Here is an 18,531-nt window from a genome sequence, read left to right as displayed (position 1 = left end):
CACACACACACACACACACACACACACACACACACACACACACACACCTTTCATTCTTTCAATCCCTTACTGCGGTGAAATCAACATCTTAAGGAAGAATTTCTGTGTAAACATGGTAGTCTTATCTGAATCCCTTTTGCATTGCGTCCCCTTCTTTTGCACTACTGGTCCCACATCTGTAGCTCTCAGTGCCAATGTCCCACAACCGTTTATTTCTACAATTTCTCAGACTTTGTCACCTATATTTCTATGGTTCTAGCCGCTCTGGATTCTACTGGTATTAGTGATGCCATCTGCGCCTGCATCGTCTACTCTGCTAAAAATTCTCCTGACTTTGACCCTTGGAAAGCATAAGGTCGTTTCTCTTTGTCTGACTGTATCTTTACTTTGAATATTTTCTTTGCTCTCTTCTATACTCTTCTCCTACTCAGAAAAACTGGGAGGAATAGTATGGTCCAGGCTGTCTTTTAGATGAAAGAAAGAAGCTTTCAGATCGCCTTTGACCCTCAGCCTTCTTTGATACATCTTGAATTGAAGCTTCAAACAGCATCTCCATTCTCCACTCCACCTGAAATGGCACAAAATTTTACAGCCTAACTCTTTCCTGCCCACTGCCCTGTAGGCTACGTCAAGAGATTCTAGTGTGCTTCCGTATTCAGCCAAATCATGAAAAGATTTTAATTAGAACTTAGGCTCATCAAGGAAAGCTTCCATTTTATCAGCTGACTTTCTTCTCTTTATGAAAAAAGAAATGGTGGCAATGTCTCCTATTAGCAACAAACTCTGCCGTTACCTAGTCTGATAAAACTCAGATAGGGCTTCTCTTGTCTTTCCTGAATCACCTATTCTTAGGTTTTTCTTTCTTCCATGTTAGGAAAAAGACTGAGAAGAAAAAAACAATGGTAATTAGCTCTTTGGGATTCACAAATTACCTAAGATTTTGAAATTTTTGTTTTTATGCTAGAATAATTTTCTGGGTGACTAAATTATGTAATTTAGGTAGGTTTTTCTCTCAGAATTTTGCACTATCTAAAATGCATCTTCTGGCAAATGTTTAAATTTAAACTCAGTGATATGTTCCTACAATAGTCTGCTCTAGCCCTATGCTCAAAGATGCTACTATTCTTTTACTGTTTAGAAGCATTTGAATGAAAATTTTCAATTTCCCCACAATTGTCTTAAAATCTAGAGCCCTAAACGGGAAGATGAGTCTAAAAATCCATTAGCAGTTGGTAATTTCTTTTCCTTAAGTCTCAAAACTGTCTATCATATTAAACTATCTTGTATTAGAAGGCACTCTGCTATAACACAAGTTAGCACTGCTTTCACGTTCACAGGTCATTCCTATTCTTGTAAATTGCATAGAATAAACACTGACAATCATGTTGCTTTTCAACAACTGGGATTGAAGTTCTTTATCATCAGAAACCACTGAAAAATTCTTCGAATGCAAGTTGGGATGAGGGTATCTACTTTATAACATAACTATGGGAAAATTACTCAGCTGTCTGGATGTACACTAAATGCAGACATTCTTGGATAGCACCTCTCTGTTATTTCTTATTCTATTAGTACTATTTTTGATGTTTCTGACCTTTAGTGTCAGAGAAAGTTCTCGTGATGCCAGTATTTGATCCATGTGCACTGAAACTCAGATGGAGCTACAACATAAACCTAGCTTGAGAGAAGCAAAAATATTTATAGGTTTGAAAAGTTTTGCTGGTCTTGGCTAAACATTTTAGCTTTTGAAACCTAATTTACTAGAAATTAAATATGAAATATGTTAAAACATATAGTAGTTATATAAGTATTTTATACTGCTTTAATATGGCTCACCTATGATATTCTATGAAACTCTGAAGTGATATTCAGAGAATGGCTCTCTCAACCCCCTGCCTCTGCTCACTGTATAAACTTTACCCCCTTATCTCTAACAAGAAATGACATGACATCACCTCTTTGCCTAAGACAACAATGTATCCTTTTGTTATAGAGAGGTTCAAAAAGTTAGCCACACTAAATATGATTCTGGTTTTTATTATGTAACGAATGCCACAACCTGTATTGAAGACAGAGTAACATCTCTCTACTGCAGATAGAAAATGAGACGACTGGAACTTGCTGTGCTAAACTGCAGAGATCACCATCATGCATTATTAATTGAAATAAATAAGAAATAAAAGAAAAAATGACTTTTGCTCCTGCTATTTGAAAGGTCTGTAGTGCATTATCTAGTCATCAGTTTGTTTTTACCACATCATGCATCCAGACTTAAATGATGTGGGTGACGAAAACTCTTTCTGACCTTGTCGCTTTAAGTTTTTTCCCCCACCCCAGTGTCTGTCTCACAGTCATTAGAAACTCACTTCCTTGAATCTTGTATTCACAATCACAGAGCCTTGGGAAAAAAGTACAACTGCTGTCATTGATAGGTTATTTCAAAATAACTAAAAATAATATGAGTGAATCTGTCACTTGGAAAACTTAGAGTTCCACATTCTGCTGGGTGACCTTGGAAAGAACACGTAAGTTATACCTACTAGATTTCCAAACAGACAACTGAGGTGGCCAATTGGGCAAAATAGCAGATTTTAGAAAAGAGAGGAGGAGCTGAGGAGAAAGAAGGAAGGAAGGAAGGAAGGGTGGGAGGGAGGGAGGGAGGAAGGGAGGGAGGGAGGGAGGGAGGGAGGGAGGGAGGAAGAAAAAGAAAGAGAAAGTTCAATTTATTGAAAAAGCCAATTATGTTTTAGTAAACTTACTAGCTTTTAGACTAAAGTAATCAGTATTTTAAGTTAAAAAATGAGGAAATTTTAATCTCCCAAATAATCTTTGGTGATTTAAAAGTATTTCTGCAAATTCACTGACATTCCTTTTTTCAAAAGGAGTCTAATTTCCCTACCCTAGAATGTGGGCTGGACTTGTGAACCATTTTTAATAAACAAAATGTGGTGAAAACCAAGGCTAGGCCTCAAAAAAGACAAATTTTTTGGTATCACTTCTAGAGGAAACCAGTTGCTATAATATGAGATACTCAAGCAGCCGTGAGGAAGGTTTATGCAGAGAGCTGAGGCCTCTCAATGACAGCCAGCACCAACTTGCCAATGATATAAGTGAGCCACCTTGGAACTGGATATTTCTGACAGAGTCAAAGACACCAGATAACTTCTCACTTGACCAATATCTAACTACAGTATCATGAGAAACATCAAGCCAGAACTGCCCATCCAAGCTGCTCCTGAATTCATGACCCATATAAGCCATGAGAGTTTAAGAGTGTGTTGCTTTTTTGAGACTAAAGTTTTGGGGAACCAGACAAGGACATTACAAGGAAAGAAAACTACAGGCCAATGTCTTTGATGAACATAGACGCAAAAATCCTCAACAAAATATTGGTAAATTGAATTCAACAGTACATTAAAGGTATCACACACCACAATCAACTGAGATTTACCCAAGGGATGCAAGGATGGTTCAACAACTGCAAATCAATTGATGTGGTACAACACGTTAACAAAATGAAGGAAAGAAAAGCATATGATCATCTCAATAGATGCAGAGGAAACATTTCACAAAATTCAACATCCTTTCATGATAAAAATCCTCAACAAAATTGGTGAAGAGGGAACATATCTCAACATGATAAAGGCCATATATGACAAGCCCTTAGCTAACACCATACTCAATGGTGAAAATTTGAAAACTTTTCCTCTAAGATCAGGAACAAGACAAGGCCCATTCTCACCATGTTTATTCAACTTAGTACTGGAAGTCCTAGTAACAGCAATAGATAATACTTAGCCATGATATACTTTCATTCTTTAGCATCTACCCTTTGAGTTAATGATGGAGATAAATGTCTGTTATATATATGTATATATATATACATTCTACTATGAACTTGGTTCTTATAGTTCTCTGCTTAAATTGCAAAAGAAGAATAATGTAATAGAAACAAGTATGAATTCCTATTAAAGATGGCTTTAATATGATGGAATAAATAGTCTCAAGGGTAGTGCTCATTTCTCTCTTTTTCTTTTTTGCAGCTAATTCATTCAACAGACATTTATTGAAGTCCAGCTCTGTGCCTGGTAGTGGGAATGTAGCAGTGAATACTATAGACACTAAGGACTTTACAGAGAAGTTAATCTATAATGTATATAATTAATTTATGCTATAAAATGAAGAATTGGAGTGATTCAGCATATTCACATTGTAGCTAGCAGAAAGGCCCTCCACATTTAATCTCTTTGCCTGTGCTACTCAAAATTCTTGTCTCTGAGGAGGTACATGAGTGTGCCTGAATGGAAATCAACACACTGTTGCCTTCACTGCAAAAGTCTTACTAAGAAAAAAATAGCAACTGAAGTTAAGAGTGTGCCTCATGATATAGGTAACTTATATTCTGGTACAAGCTCCTTATCTCATCACGCACATTCTACCAAGGTCCATATCTTGCTGTAGGCTAGCAAGAAACAATTTGCAGATGGGCAACCAGTCTTCTGACCTCACGTTGGATTACACTGCTCTAGACTACATTCCAGCCTTATTAAGAGTTATCACCGGGGCTTCCCTGGTGGCGCAGTGGTTGAGAGTCCGCCTGTCGATGCAGGGGACACGGGTTCGTGCCCCGGTCCAGGAAGATCCCACGTGCCACGGAGCGGCTGGGACCGTGAGCCATGGCCGCTGAGCCTGCGCATCCGGAGCCTGTACTCAAGGGGAGAGGCCACAACAGCTAGAGGCCCACGTACCACAAAAAAAAAAAAAAAAAAAAAGGGTTATCACCTGTAGCTCAGTTCACAAAAGCTGTAATTTGACTGCATGCATAAGGAAAGACTAAATCTTAGTATAAAAGGTCCCTAAAAAATCCCATTGAAGAGTATACTCTGGGGGCATAGTGCTTGTTTGTTTCATACCTGTCACACGTGGTAGATGAAGGGTAAAATTTTACAACTATAATTTTTAGAGAAATGGTTTCTTTTTTTAATTTAATGTTTACCATTTTCCCCTTTCATCTGTATCATCCACTATTCCTTTTATCATTCTTTTCTAAGATTTATATTGGTTTCATATATAATAGGAAATTAGTTATAATGCTGATCACTAAATATCATGGAAATGGTTAGGAGAGAGAAATATCTAGGAAAATGCTTTCCTTTGCCTGGGGTTAGGGAAAGATAAATTTTACTCTTTTTGTTCTGTATTGGCATTTATGTCATTTTTTCGCTTGCTTTCTATAACAAAAACAATGTTTATTTAATATTATTTATTGAGAGTTCCAATTTTAAAAATTATATAAACAATTTTCAAATAGTTTAAAGCAGAGTAGTATAAAGGAAAGTTATTACAGTGAAACATTTTAAAATTATTTTCCTTGTCAGTAGGTTAAGACACTAAAATTTTAGAGCCAGGATCTTAGGATTTACCTGGTCTCACCCTCTCAGTTTATACTGTATATATTTTTCCTATCGAAAAATCAAAGCCCAATGAGATTGGGCCAAAAGTGGGAGGAATGATGCTAGAACTCATCTAGTAGAGGTTTTTACCACTTCTTTATCGTCTTGCTGCTTGTTTTAGACATACTTTTATCAGCGTGCCAAATTTACATTTGATATCATAGTTGCTATTTTATTCTCAAAATCTTACACGATTTTCTTACTTTCCATCTGACTAGCCGAAGGAACATGCTTTTCTCTATCATGAAAACACTATGAAGCTACAGAACTAGAAATGGTTCAGAAAGACCAGAGGCTGTTCTGACTCTGCACTCTCGAATCCATCACCTGGGTCACTAGTGCATAGTTGCAGGAGAATAATTAATGCAATTGAACTGTGCTCTGGTTCAGTAGTACCTGCACGTGTACACGTTATTTCTCCTCTACACCTATTTTCTTGAATGTATAATCAAGTTACTAAAGAACGGACTATGAAAACTTTTTAACTGCTTGTTCCACCGACAATCAGTCATCAGTGAAATCCCTCACGTTCTTGACTTTCTTGCAGAAGCTGAAATCTGCCTACCTTGGAATCGTTTCAAGTGGCATAGGTTTGCTTCTTCACAGACTGCACGTTCCTCTCCCGGAGGTGCAATCAGCCACTTTCCTGCTCCTTTTTCTTTAAAAAAAATCCACTTTTTATGTCCATGATTCCATGTCATGAGAGTATCCTATCAAGTATCCTTCCTTGCTGCAGTTGGTGTTTGGCTCTCTCATCACTTTCTTTCATTCCTGGAAAATTTTAGCTCCTGGTTCATGGTCACTCTCTCCACCACTACTTCTGCCACACTTCTAAAGAATTTCGGTATCCACTTAGATGGTCCTTTCAATATCTTTGCCTAGAGTTCTTTGACATCCTTCCCTCCAATGCCTGTGTCTCCAGCTATTCACTTTCAAGGTCCACGCCCTAAAGCTTGTCCTTGCCAGGAACTACAGTACCTCCACATTCCATTCACAAGCATTCTTTTTTCCCCCAGCAACCACATCCTGTCTTTCCAGTTCACTTAGTCTAAAATTCCAACTCCAGCAATGGTCTATAACAACAATGGTCTATATAGGCTCATGGGTCTATAACCCATTGACTGCACCATCTTTGATTATCCCTCACCCATCCTCATGTTTCTACTTCTCTCCTTATTCTGCTTAAATTCCATGTTCAGTCACTATAACCACTCCCTGACCTCCACCCTTAGCTACCTTGCCTTTCACTCATTTTCTCTGCTCTCTTGGCAAAGCCTGTATATGTATCTGTTTACATCCAACTTGTCTCATTTTCCAGTCCTGCCCAGACACATACAGCTGAACACACTGGAGAAAAACATACCACATGTCTTTAAATATGACTACCAATGAGTTTTTCATGATGCCTGGAATTAACACTGTATTTCCCCAATCTAGTGTCTCTTCCATTTTCCTAGATAACTATTTCAAATCGTCTTCTCTCTCCTCAAATCTCCAACACCTACTCTTTCATGCACATTCTTAGTCCATGATGTAGCATGCTGTTTTTCTGAGACTAATGAAGCAACAGAAGAGAATTTCAAAATGCCCCAACAAATGCATATACCTACTATCTGTCCCTGTGCCTATGAACTGTGTCTATTGCTATAAACTGTTTGTACTCCAAGCAGTGATCAACCTTTCCACTTACGTGCTGGTTTCTACTCAACCACTCCAGCACATTGCTTTGGCCAATCTTCTCCCTCTGCTCCATCATTGTTTCTTCTCTGAGATTTTTCTCATAAACACAAAATATTCTCTATTAACTCTCACCTTAAAACAATTTTCCTTGGAGCTCTCTTCTTTCTTTAGATACTACATCAGATTTTTTCCATTACTTTACAGAAAAACGTCTCAGAATAGTCATCTTCATAGCACTCTCTAAATTCTCTTCCTTTCTTCTACCTTGAACTCACCTCATTCAGGTTTTCATGCTTCCAATTCCACTGAAATGACTTGTCAGTGTCACCAATAACCTCTGCATTGCTTCTATTCTTAGTCCCCATTTACTGGACTATCAATAGCATTTGACAGAGTTAATGGGTCTCTCATCCGTAAAACACTGTCTTAACTTGGCTTCCAGTTGTCATGGATTTTCTCCTGTGTAACAGGTTGCTCTTCTCGTAAGCCTTTTTACGCTGGGCTCTCCTCTCCTTGCCTACCTGTAAACTTAGAGTGCTCCAAGGCTCAATCTTTGGACCACTTCGCTTTTTAAACAACATATTTTTTTCTTATAAATCGCAACCTTAAGATCATTTAAATCTTGATGAATTCTAAGTGAACATCTTCAGCCCAGACCTCATCCCTGAACTCCCAACTTGAACAGCAAACTGCCTACTTGACCTTTACACCTGAACGTCTAATGGGAGTCGTCAAGTTCACCTATTATAAAATGAACTCCTTAGGTTCTAACCTTCCACATCCCATTTCCCTGCAATCTTTATCATCACTTAAACCCATTCTTCCAGTTGCTCATGCCAAACATCTTTGGAATCATCCTCTGACATCCTCGTTCTATCTGTCAGTAACTTCTTTTGGCTTTACCTTCAAAACGTATCCAGAATTTAACCACCTCTCACCACCACTTTTTTTTTTTTTTTAAACCTCTCTAGTCCAAGCCTCCATTATTATTCACTCAAATTAATGCTCAAACCTTCTTACCGATTACCCAGCATCTGCCACGGGCCTTCTCACTCTGTTCTTATCCCAACTGTTAGAATGCTTCTTATAAGATATAAATCAGATCAGATCATCCTTCTGCTCGTGATTCTTCAGAGGCTTCCCATCTCATTCCATGTACAAGCCAAGTCATTGGAAAAGATCTGGCCTTCTGTTAACACTTCTGGCCTCACCTGTTACAATATCTCACTTTCTCACTTTATGTAAGGCATATTAACTTGCTTTCTCTCCCTGAGACAAGTCAGACATGCTTCCACATGAGGGCCTTTCTTCTTGCTGTTTCCTCTGATGGCACTGTTCTTCTTAGGGACCCATGTGTCACTTTTTACCTCCACCAGATCTTGGCTCATACGTCCCCTTCTCCAGGAAGACTTTTTGCAACTCTATTTAAAATTGTACCTTCCACGCATTCCCTACAATTCTTTCATTTTTTCCAATAGCGCCATCTAATATACTATGTATTTCATATAGTTTACTTATGATCTGCATTCACTCACTAATAAACTAAAAGCCCTGTGAAAGTATGGATTCTGCTTTGTTCACAGCTATATTTCTAGCATCTAGAATAGAGCCTGATGCAGAATATAAATATTAGTGGTATCTATGTTAATTATATTCCACAAAGTAATGTTATAAAATGAATGAATTAATGTTGCAAAAGGTTTTTTTTTTTTTTTTTACATTCACGATGGTATGAGCAACATATACTAAAAGTGTGTTCCTTTTATTCCTTTAGAGGTGTTTAGCAATGGGTGGTTCAATACAGAAATGATTAAGAATGGAGATACAGGGTCTTCTAAGACTGGATAGATATGGCAGGCCAGGATGAAAATGGTTAGAAGGGGAAACATGAGGACAATTAGGACACGAAAGGAATATTTTCTGTGGCTTCAGAGTTAAAGCTGAGAGTCAATCAATTCAGGTACTCACGTGGTGGGAATATCAAGGTACGGAAGATAATTTTATGAGCTACCCACGTATCCAGTAATTCAGACCAAGAAAAATGCACAGTTTTATCAACACTTATAAACTAGCAGGAGCCAGCATTCACCTTTTAAATAAGGTGCTAAGGACTAGCAGTCACTGATGGGGGCATATAGCTCTTTACTATTTTCAAACACATTATCACGTGTTCCCTTATTTGCCTTGGAAAAAGGCAAAGAATCATTCCAACTACAGAAATGAAGTTTAGAAGTTATGTGCCATAGGGGCAGGACAGGAATAAAGACGCAGACGTAGAGAATGGACTTGAGGACACGGGGAGGGGGAAGGGTAAGCTGGGACGAAGTGAGAGAGTGGCATGGACATATATACACTACCACATGTAAAACAGATAGCTAGTGGGAAGCAGCCACATGGCACAGGGAGCTTTGTGACAGCTCGGTGCTTTGTGACCACCTAGAGAGGTGGGATAGGGAGGGTGGGAGGGAGACGCAAGAGGGAGGGGATATGGGGATATGGTACACATACAGCTGATTCACTTTGTTATACAGAAGAAACTAACACAACACTGTAAAGTAAAGCAATTATACTCCAATAAAGATATTAAAAAAAAAAAAAAAAAAGCTATGTGCCACAGCTAATGTCATATGGCTTTAAACGAGTAGAATTGGTATCTTAGCCAGTCTCTCAGTTCAAAACACTTCCCTTTGCATCATTCCCAGCAATAAGCCAGGCATCCTGATTGGGCTGAATCTACCCAGAGAGGAGGAGGGTTTCATCTCTAGGGCACAAAGTTGCTGTACGGCCATTGGCATGGGACATTCCCTTCCAAGGTGCCAAAGACTCTTTAGTGTGGCTCGATCCTTTCAGTGAGGCAGGGCTCCATAACTGTTCAACACAGGGTATTGCTGCTATATTAGCCATCTACTGTACATAACAATTTATCTCCACACATAATGGCTTAGAATAATAAACATTTATCATCTTTCAGTTTCTGTATTTCATGGATTTGGGAGCATCATAACTGGGTGGTTCTGGCTTTAAGTCTCTCATGAGGTTTCGGTCAAGATATCTGCCATCATCTGAAGGCATAACTGTGGCTGAAGGATCTCCTAAGGTTGTTCTCCCACGTAGCTGGCAAGTTGTTCTTGACTCTTGGCAAGAGGCCTCCTTTCCCGGTGACACTTCTTCCCCACAAGCCTACTTGAGTATCCTTCTCTAACAATACCTGGCTTCTCTGTAATCGAGTGATCCAAGAGAGCAAGGTGAAAGACGCAATGTCTTTTATTACCTAGCTTTACACACCACATTTCATCGTTTCTGCAGTAGCCTGTTGATTGCATATGTCAGCCCCACTTAATATGGGAGGGCCCAATAAAAGTGTGTGTTTATCAGGAGGTGAGGACCATCAGGGACCATTGTGGAGGCTGGCTCCCACAGCTGCCCGTGGGAGAACCAGGTCTCTTATTTCTAGCAAGAGCATTCTATTTTTGAGAGGATGGGTCTAAATGCTGAGGCCTGGATAAATGGACTTTTCTAATGTTACAAAAATATTTAACGTAGCTGTTTATGTTTAAAAAATAGTTTTCAATTCATACTTCCCTGCCTGCATTCAAAATATATCTCAGCATTCAATTCTTCAGGAAGCTTGGCCACATCAATCAGAGTAAGAGCAAAACAGTGACAAGACGGGATCTCTCTGCTCACATCATAATAAAACATCTATTACTGGCACTCTGAAAGTAGTCATGGGTGCGTAATTCTCATTAATTTCACATTAAATGTCCAGCAAGCATTACCTCATCATATAGGTCCTGTTGCTATAGCACTATCACTTCAACTGTTTTCTAATCAATTTAAGAGTATTTTTGAGCAGAAATAGTGGTGTAACCCAAGTAATCTGTAAATTTATAACGTAATTTTTAGGTTGGAGGAAAAAACATACACAATCCAATTGAACTGGATTGATTAAACTGAGAATTTCATAACTCTCAGGGAGTTAGTGTTGTTTTTTACTTATTAACAGATAAGAACGTGATTATCCACATTAGTAAAACAATTTGCTCAAGATCTAACAAGAAAAATACAGAATAATCACAATTTTAAGGCATCATGTAAAGTTCAAAATAACCTAGTCTAACGTAAGTAACAGGTAGTCATCTAGGCTAGCACTCAGCCAGCTATTTCTGTAAAGGGTCTGATGCTAAGTATTTTAGATCTGAGGACAAGGTATTCTTCCACAAGTACTCAAAGAGCCATGGGCTATACATAAATTAATGAGCATGGCTGTGTTCCAGTACAACTGTATTTACAAAAACAGGCAGATACCTGGATTTGACCCATGAGCCATAGTTTTCCAACCCCTGATTTAGACTATGGATCATACACTGGTAACCCGGGCCTACATGAAAACAATAGTAGTTTCCTTTGATCACTATCGAGTTCATGTGTGTGTGTTTGTTTTTTGTTTTAAGAATGAAATCCATTAAGCAAACACGTTCTTGGAAATACAGCCATCTTACACTCTGTTGTTTCAAACTCAGTCAACTTTGAAACAATTGTGTTTATTGGCCACGTCCAAGTGCATTTGAGTCCAGTTCACAATTGGCTCAAAGGCCCTCTGTATTTGGGATCTCACTATCTCTCGAGGTAACTCAGTAACCGATTGATTGTATTTAAATGAATTAATCACTACATCCTCAGCTCCCCCTTAGTATATTGCATTAATTTATCACATTTTATTAATTTTAATAGTATAGATACTAGTCTCTACTGCCTGATTGAAACCTCTTTGAGACGTGATATTTTGTCTCATGTACTTTTTTACCTCTGCATCAGGCGCATTGTTCAGCATATAATACATGCTTCAATGTTTTTTTGTTGCTGTTGAATTTATGTCCAAGTTTATCTTCCCCTTTGAACTTCCTTCCATGGGCCTCTCCTGCCATTGGGAGACTAATATCCTAGTTATCACTTCTAAATCCAAACCGTGTAGTCATGACACACCACCATGCCACTACCTTCATGTTTTCTCTCAGGCTAAAGAAATTCATTTTTTCCGATGACTCATCACAGGGCATGGCCTTTGGACCCTTCATTACCTTCATCGTCCATCACTGGATGTGCTCCCACTTGTTGGCATCCTTCTTGAGAGGCAGTGCCCACAGTAGCAGTCTACTGTGCAGTAAGTCTTTATTTAGCACTTACTGCATGCCAAGGCACTGGGCAAGGCACTAGTAAGCCCTGTGCTGAACCAGGGCAAGTATAAGTGGTGCTTTATCTCTTTCTTTGTTTTTTTCCTTTCCCTTGTAAGTGTTTTTTAAATATTCTGAACTTTAGCTCAAGATGGAAGATAAGACCCTTGGTCTACCAGCACTGTTTCTGCACAGTTTTCACCCTTTGGCCTCTCCACTGGCCATCATACTGCATCCAATATAATGACAGGGGCTCTAGGAGATTTATTAGAACCCTTGGATATTACATTTCTGGACCAGACATAAAACCTTATTTTGCAGTTTTATTGAGATATAATTTACGTAACATTATGCAAATTTAAAGGGCACAATGTGTTGATTCGATACGTTTCTATTGAAAAATAATTACCCCCACAGTGCTAGCCACCACCTCCATCGTGTCACGTGATTACCATTTCTTTTTTGTGATGAGAGCATTTGAGATCTACTCACTTAGCAATTTTCAAATATACAATACAGTATTGTTAACTATAATCACAATGCTGTACATTAGATCCTCAAAACTTACTCATTTTATAACTGGAAGTTTGAACCCTTCTGACCAACAAGAGATAAAACTTGAAACAGTCACTGCCCTCTTTTAGGCTCATTATCTATTTTTGACTTAAATTCAGCCTGGCAAGTAAAGAGTTTGTTAGATGCTACTGGGACTCTTTTGGAATACTAATGAAGTAAGATTCCTTCATCTGTAACACACGTGACTGACAGAATATATTAAAATTCTACAGAGCCATAGAAAGGAACTAACAATCAGACTGACAGGCAATGATAAGACGATACCATTCACAGAAGAGGGAATGTGCATAGATAGTGAACCTCCTCAATGATCTGGGAAGCCCTGTAATACATATGTGGACACATGTAGTTACTTTTCACATGTGTCTTATTTCCATTCCCTGGGTATTCATGTACATTAAGAATCTGATGCTACAATTCGTGTTCCTGACACTTGTTCAGTTTTTTTCTGTACTGGCTACACTATTTTCTTTTCAATGTATTTCTTTTTCTGTGAATTTTAACTCAAGCCATCAAATTTTATTTCAATCTTTTCCCTAATCATAAACACACACACACACACACACACACACACACACACACACACACACATACATACACAGAGTCATCTCTAATTTCTTTATTTCCTTTCCAATCCCCTTATTTCTCCTAAGGAAAAGTTCAAAAGCACCAGCAGTGCCCAGGAGACTTCCAATTTCTTATTACAAAGATATGTAAGTTATGTTTCAGCTCTCTTCTAGAAACATTCCAACCTTGAGCATTATAGAAACTCAATAAATATTTGCTACACTGCATTAAAATGCATGTTCATGTTCTTCATATGAAGTCATAAAAGCGGTAGCAGTGATTAGAGTTGATATATACCACAGGGTAGAGAGAGACTTTCTTACTAGCTCAGCTATACTTGCCTCTTGAGTACCATTCACCAATGGGTATTTTGACAAGTTCTCTGACTAAAATGAGAATTCTTCACCTCTCCCGTCCCCTAAGAATCATCCTTTCCACTTGGTTTCTCCTTCTTCCCAAGGCCTGGATCACTGTTTTACGAACTAATACTAATGAATCAGGAACCCAGTTTATGATTAGCATTTCTTAAATCAAGTGATACCTTAGCCAGAGTCCCTCCCATGCCTCTCTCCCCCAAAAGTAGAAGTTGAGTCTTGAGTATATGTGCAAGTGGTTTATCTGGGGTTTGATCCCAAGAAATAGTAGTCGGGGACTTAAGAGTTGTGAAACCAAGAAGAGAAAAACCAACCCCCAGGTGTGTTGTCTTGGTCATTACTACAGGCACCAGGGGCTAGAGCCCACCGGAGTGACTCTGAAAAGCCATGAGTCATGTGCCTCAGGAGAGGCATGGAAGAGGGATGGTTTTCCACTGGCTCCTATCCCCTCACAATCAAAGATACTCCAAAAATGAATTAATTACCTCACACTTTTAGTATCATGCAGCAGAATACTTGATGGTGTTCTCATCTAGTTCTAAGCAGAGGTGGTTGAGAAGCCCCACGGCAGAAAGCAAGAAACACCTGATGCAACCAAGGCAAATACTAGCTTCTGGTTGCACAGCAAAGACCATAGTAAATAGGTGGAGAACATTAAGTCGCTCCAACACAAGTAAACAGAATAGAATAGGATGGGATGAGATGACAGGGGATAGGACAGATCAGAAAATACCAGATATGTCACAAGTAATAATGGCAAGTGTTATTTCATTAAGGTGGTATTTCAGTTCTTCCTCACATGTGTGTGCATGTGACTGTGTGTGTGTTACTGGATAATGAAGTAAAAAATATATTTCTTGGCTTTGGCCTGTGGTCCAAGTTCGAAAGCCACTTGGGCCAGGCTCTTCTACTCTTGCATGTATCGATGCCCTGACTTTCCTCTCTAGAACCCAGACTTTTTTTCTTACTTCTTCTGTGATCACTTTATTTTGAACCATCATAATGTCTAATAAACAGAACGATACAGAGCAGTTCCTACATTGTTCATCCTCTACCATTTATAACTGAGTATTAATTTGTAGTTTAAGCATCTTGAATCATGTACAGAAAGCATTTGGACTGGATGGTGGTTTCCCCAGGAAGTTTGGCAAAAGTTTTATATTGTACTTTGTTTATAGCTGAGGAACAATGGCTGCACCTGGGAATCTACTTATGAGAAAATCAATCAAATAAAATGTGGGCAATGCATTGAATTTAAAAAGAATTAAACTTCTGGAGTTTGAAACTGATCTCTATAAAATGCATCTCATTTTATGCATTTGCTTGATGCCCAAGGAGAGAGAAAAACTAAATAATATTTGGAGGCCTACAAATAAGGTACCATCTTTTTTTAAAAAAATCAGAGATTTGATTATTAGATGATCTTCCCTGATTTCCTCCTTCATGCAAGGGTTTTAGCTATTATTAGGACATTTTCAAGAAGTACAATGTTTGAGCACAAATGAAAGCACTGAGTTGGATCTTTCACCTATTATGGCATTTACGTTGAAAGACTGTATTAAGGCATGTGAATTGACAGCTTTGGATAAATTATTCAAAACCCCCTCTATTTTTTCTTTTTGCTGTACGCGGGCCTCTCACTGCTGTGGCCTCTCCCGTTGCGGAGCACAGGCTCTGGACGCGCAGGCCCAGCGGCCATGGCTCACGGGCCCAGTCGCTCCGCGGCATGTGGGATCCTCCCGGACCGGGGCACGAACCCGTGTCCCCTGCATCGGCAGGCGGACTCTCAACCACTGCGCCACCAGGGAAGTCCTGGGATGGAAGTTTCTATTTCATGCTTAACATATTTGATCTTATTGGTAATTCAATCCGTCAAGTAGGCTAAAAAAACTTCATTTATGACTTAAATTTTTTCAGTCTTATAGAATAAAAATAAATGTATATACATTTCGATGATCGCCTCATCTTTGTTTGGTTTGGAGCATCTGCTCTGAAAATCTTGCACTAGTGATGTCTAGGTATATAAACATTTAAACTATCAGCTCAAGCCCTAGAAGTCAAAATGACTTTACTGCTTTGGATTTTGACAAGCATGCGTCATTCGTGTGACATTTTCTTACTTAATCCTTGGCCATCCCTAGCTTTTAAATGAAATAATACTTTTCCAATTTCCATTTTCTACTACCTTTAATGGCTTGAATGCTATTAAAGAGGGGCAGCCACTTCTTTGAAATGTGTGTTTCTGTTCTTGAAATCATTGACAGCATTACTCATAGACAGCTAACCAGTTTCACTCTAACTTTGGGTGTGTTGGTACTTCATCTGGTCTGATATTAAGTCAACTCATCGGGGAACAGAGCCAGAAGAAGTTTTGATAATGATGCAATGCTCTCTGCTGGGAAAGAAATAATAATTTGGAGCTAGATAGACACATGATAGGGAAGCAGAGGTGGTGGGCGTGGGGCGTGGGGAGGCGGATTAAACATGTTATCTTAAAGTCAGTAACGAGAATCCCCAGCTCCTCATTTTCAGTGGCTCCCTGTGTTGCTACAGGCCCACAGGAGGAGCACATTTATGTAGTAGAGAATGCCGCTACGAGCTCCAAATCCCTAGCTGGTGGTTCATGTTCATAAAGTAGGCTGGACCTTGTGAGAACTAAGAAAAATCCTTTTGCTTCTTTAAGGCTCAGATTAAGTCAAACTCATACAGTCTACCATGATTTTCCTCCCAACCTTTTATCTGAAGATTGACTCCCTTCATATGGTAAGAAACCATAGAAGATTCAACTCAGAGAAAAAGAATATCTCCCTCCCTCAAAAACTTGTGTGCACAGGCTGCACCTCACCTCCTTTGTGGCTCCAAACCCCACCCCGTCCTGCTCAACTTTCCAAAGGCAGAGAAGCAGATCTATGCTTACCTTCCTAGACTCTCCACTTGGAAAGAAACAGAGGAGACGGGGAATGCTGTCCAAATCCATAAAATTAATGATCAACATTTTTTTAGATCTTACCACATGCCAAGTGATGTCCTAGGCTATTTACATTTAATATTTTATTTTTATAACCCAAGAACTACTATTCTCATTTTATAGATTAAAAACCGAGACTGCTAAGATTTGAGTAGAAGTCCACTGTCAAACAGCTTGTAAGTGGGGGAGGGCGTTCAAAAGATAAGCATGGGGAGGTATCAGACAAAGACAACGCTTTATTCACCTCCCTCTTCCCACCTCAAGCCGTGCCCTTGAGCCACGCGCCCCATCCTGCGTACCACCCACCCACCTGTCCTTAGGGCAGGGTAGGGACGGCTGGGAATTTGACTCACAGTAAGGAAGTCTTTAAATGTCATCATTTATTTAACTCTTGGCCTCTATTACTAATAGTCTTTCCTATGACAGAGTCTCTCTAGATTTCCACGGAGGGAAAGTCCTAAGTCTTTGAGAAGGGAATCTGTTGCATTATGTACATTTACTGAGGTGCTTCTACAAGCATTTCACTCCTGTTTGATACCCGTGTCCAAACATCCCGGCATCATGCACAGCTCATCATCTAAAATATGTATTCAGAGCCTGTGCCCTTGAGAGTTAGTGTCCTATGGGATCGCCTTACTTAGGATGCAATTTTAAAGAGGAGAGATATTTTTACCAACTTTGTTTTTACATTTGTTTCACTCTCCTGATGAACTTGTTCCTCCAAATATTCTCTAAGGGCAGGAGAAATTAATAGTAATGAGCTCATTTGGAAAGCAGTGGGCTCATGATCATTTTGGCTTTGTTTACTCTGCTAAATGGTTCCTGCTCATTTTATTTTAAGGAATTTTGCTTAGGCAAGATGCTGAGCGCAGCAAGGTGGTTTTCACTAAAATAAACTTATTGAATTTTGGTGAGCCTCTGGGACAAGAAAGGAAAGACAACTGCCTACAAAATGTGGAAGTGTTATCTTCTAGTAAAGAAGAACAGTAGGTATACGCAGCATCTAAGTGACAAACATGTACATTCCTAACTTCATTTGTACACCTGCCAAATTTCCCCAGCAGCTGTCTGCATTACAGCCATCTGAGCACAAATAGAACAAACGCAAAATTTCCCCGGCAACATGCATCATAACTAAACTTGAAAATGGTTTTTCTATGATCAGTTGGAAAGTTTGACAGTATGTATATTTTAGAGTGTAAAGTTTGTGGAGATTTTTATTCCTTTCGTTTCATATAAACATTATGGTTTCCAAAGACAGCACATTTAATACATCGGGATTAAGATGGCCACAGTTTCCTTCATGAAGCAAACTACCTGATATTGTTACAGAGACATTGGGTAGTAACAGTAACTTGACCCAACAATGTCAAGGAAATGAAATGATCACATATCACAGCTTCCTGTTCTCCATGCACACAGTTTCGAATACCTGGGTTTTTATTTGCTTGTTGGAAAAAGTTGGGGACATGGAAATGAGAAGATACTCCCTGTTGCTTGAGGAGATTCTCCAAGGTGATGTTCCTAGGCTCACGCGTGAGTATCTCGGGAGTTGGCTTACCCAATGTAAGCCTTGGAAGGTAGACTGTGGAAGCATCCCTGCTAGTTCTGGCTTGTATTCCTGAACCGTCTCTTATTTATTCTGTTGCTTTATCTGTTTTTTCTTTCTGAGTTTACCCATTTGAAAAACAGGGGTGAGGACCAGCGTCTATGGTATTCAGTTATTCCAGCTGTTAGAC

The sequence above is a fragment of the Monodon monoceros genome, unplaced genomic scaffold (assembly GCF_005190385.1).
Source record: "Monodon monoceros isolate NGI ecotype Baffin Bay Population unplaced genomic scaffold, NGI_Narwhal_1 Super_Scaffold_2, whole genome shotgun sequence".
Classification (NCBI taxonomy): Eukaryota; Metazoa; Chordata; class Mammalia; order Artiodactyla; family Monodontidae; genus Monodon; species Monodon monoceros.
Note: the sequence above shows the minus strand (reverse complement) of the source record.